Source organism: Pteronotus mesoamericanus, unplaced genomic scaffold (genome assembly GCF_021234165.1).
Source record: "Pteronotus mesoamericanus isolate MK-2021 breed Mesoamerican mustached bat unplaced genomic scaffold, CSHL_Meso_final contig_116, whole genome shotgun sequence".
In the NCBI taxonomy this organism is placed as follows: Eukaryota; Metazoa; Chordata; class Mammalia; order Chiroptera; family Mormoopidae; genus Pteronotus; species Pteronotus mesoamericanus.
Genome location: NW_026555027.1, coordinates 29,657,127 through 29,660,326, shown reverse-complemented (window position 1 = coordinate 29,660,326; position 3,200 = coordinate 29,657,127). Strand labels below are relative to the sequence as shown.

The window sequence follows — 3,200 nt, the reverse complement described above, 5'->3', positions numbered from 1 at the left end:
ATGCTGGTAAACATTATTTCAATGGTAAAAAAATTCATTATACCAAAAGTTAATACCAAGTGCCTCAAAGGAAGATGCATGCCAGCGGGCTCACAGTAGTTTGTTTTTATGGTCAAAATGTAAAAACAAGGTATTTCATTTAAAGATTTCATTTCTCTAGAAAATTGAGACTCTCTGGCAGCGTTCACATCGGACCTGCGCCTCCACAAGGAGGCAGCTCTTCTAGGTGGCTGGTACGGCGCTTCGAGTAAGGCACGCCCCCCGTTTTCCTCATCACAATCCCTCTCAAGTCTCTTACACTCGGATTGTGTCACTCATTACAAACCTGCCTGTATTTAAACCTCTAACCATTGCTCTATTTTATTATAATCTTTTCATATCACATATGTATCCATGAGTTAAATCTTTAGTTTATCTTTATTGTATTTTTTCCCCATTATAACCCCTTGTCCTCAGCAATCTGTTGTCCATGTCCATAAATCCTTTTTCTTTTTTGCTCAATCCCTCCCTCCCCTCCCTCCCCCACTTTGCTGTCATCCTGCTCTCCAGCGCTATGTCTGTCCTCATTTTCCTTGTCAAATCTTTAATTTTTGATGATTTTATACAATTTTCATGTATCTCCAATTTATAAACATAAATCAATAAATACTTTCTACAGTATAAACTCCTGAAGACTTTTTAAAATGCAAATTCTGTTAAGCAAGATTTAGAATTTCTAGATATTTTATTTCTTTAGATTTGGTCAGCACAATATGTCAATTAATGCTGGAAAGAATCATATTGCCTTTGATATATTTTTATAAAGAGATAAGAATGATAACAGTAGTTTATAACCTGTGGTCAATCCTGAGTCCTATATTCTCTTTCACTTGAAAATTGACCTGAGGCAACCTGATTTGTACTTTGTTAAGCATTAAATGTTCAGTAAATTAACTGGCCACATCCTCCTATCCACAATGCTAATCTTGATGTGATAGGCTATGGGCAATTTTGCTTCATTTGAAATGTCTGTACTTGGCAAATTTTCATGATGATTATATATTTATTACTCAACTTTATTAAATAAACATTATTTCTCATTTTTATCATTATATATTACATGTTGAAAAATCTTGTATAATTATCTAATCAACTTATATCATCTAAAAAACAGTAGTAGTTGCTTCATATTTGATTTCTTTTTTTTTTTTCCTATCCGAGGAGAGCCAGAACACAGTCCCCCACCACCACAAATTATGCAGTCGAGTTTCCCACATTTGGGGAAATCGCAGGGGTCAGCACGTCCGGAGTGCAATGGATAAGCCTCGCCCTGGGAAAACCACCTTCGTGATCATGGGATCTCCCCTGCCAGGTAAGTATCATATTTGATTTCTGAAGGTTAACTTAAAACTATAATGTCTCACTTGTTTATAATAATATAATTAATCAGATCTGGTCTATGTTATATCAGTCAAGGAGAATAATATCTAAGTAGAATTTTCTGAAACTTAAAAACAACTTGCTATCAAAATCAGGAAGAAAGTAAGAACAGTTGGGATGCTAATTGTTGTATCTGTTCTGCTTTTATATTTCCTTTAATAAGATAAAAAAAAACTTTGTTAATAGAGCGATTCAATACACATCCTTTTTTTATTGCTGAATCATGATTTTCAGAAGAAAATGCTTGGTTTCCTTCTATAGAGTAAAATAATTTTACTTTAGACAAATAACAATATATTTAATTATATTAACGTTCAGGGTAAATAAATAGGAGAGGACATTTTAAACCTTACATAGTAAAACAAATGTGTATTGTGATTCTACTTACCTGAAATATCAACTTTTAAATATGTGTAAACTATCAACATTCTATCTTTTATTATCATTATAAAGCCTATACATTTTACAAATATATGAACCTGTACTTCATAAATATAAAATGCATTTGAAATATTGATGAATATATCATAAAGGAAAACATTTACTCCTAAATATATTATTGATAAAGTAAACCAATACTTAACACGAAGAAACACTTTTCTTCACAACAGACAGTCCATTAGGTCTGTGCTTGCTTAATAGTGAAGCCCACTGCCTTTCCAGGAATAAGAGTTTGCATTAATGTGGCAGCATGTGAAGACAGGAAGCCAGGTTGCTCTGAGATGATAATACCCGCCTGCGTAACAGAGGTCTGGAGATGAGATCCACTCGCTCCTCCATTTAACACTGCTTGCTCCTCTCCCTCGTATTCACAACTTGTGAGAAATGGTTTTCTCCTTTACTTTTAATAGTTCTTACTGCGATTAGTCCTAAGATTTTATTCTTTAATGATCAGCTTTTGTGGTTGGATAAAATTTTTTATTACGTTGTATTGTAAAACCATTTAGGTTTTTTTTTTTTTTAAATGACTGTGAACAATAAAACTTTGTTGGTTTGAGTGGGTTATCTATTGATACTTAATATATTGTACTAGAAAGTATAACAAAATTTTAGATGTATTTATTAATTCATTTTAAAACAGCATTAACATAAGTAACAATTTATGAAAAATACACATATAATTTTATTTTTAAAATAAAAAGAGAAGCGCTACACTGTTTTGCATTTCTACAAACCTCCTTAATGTTTGACTTCATAAATGACAATGGGAAACTTGTATCTGCTTCTGTCATCCATCTATTACAATGTCTTACATCTTGTGGTTTCCAGAGAACACATGTGAGAAAACAAGCGTGTAAAGGTCAATCAATATCTTGGTAGCCTTATGAAGGTAGTTTGACCTTGCTAACCTTCTGACAGAGTCTTGGGCACTCCTAAGCATATCCACATAACATTTGAGAACACCTGGCCGAGACAATTTTGTCTCAACAGTCAAAGGATTAAATTACACATATTAAACTACAAGTAAACAAGTTAGAGTCTCGAAGTTTCAACTCCAGAAAATACATTCACTCACATCCACAAGAGTAATATGAGGACTGAGAGGAAAGGGAAGGCTGTCCAATTCCTCTGATTTTTTTTTTTTAGGATTATTTTTACCACAATCAAAAGAACATTAAATCAGATACCCATTTTATAATATTGTAAACAGAATATATGAATTAATTAATAAATAAATCATGGCCACTACTAATGTTTAGATGTGAGAAACAAGGTCCCAATCACTCTAAAATAGCAGCTTACTCTAAAGAAGTTGCATTTTATTTTTTAATTTCTTTTGA

At 32.6% G+C, this 3,200-nt stretch overlaps 1 non-coding gene across 1 annotated transcript; it reads right to left on the bottom strand.

The window, feature by feature from the left end:
- Positions 1–1,195: 1,195 nt before the first annotated feature.
- Positions 1,196–1,359, bottom strand: LOC129077192 (U1 spliceosomal RNA). The gene has a single exon (XR_008529786.1). It is a non-coding gene; the product is annotated as a U1 spliceosomal RNA (small nuclear RNA).
- Between the last annotated feature and the right edge of the window lie 1,841 nt (positions 1,360–3,200).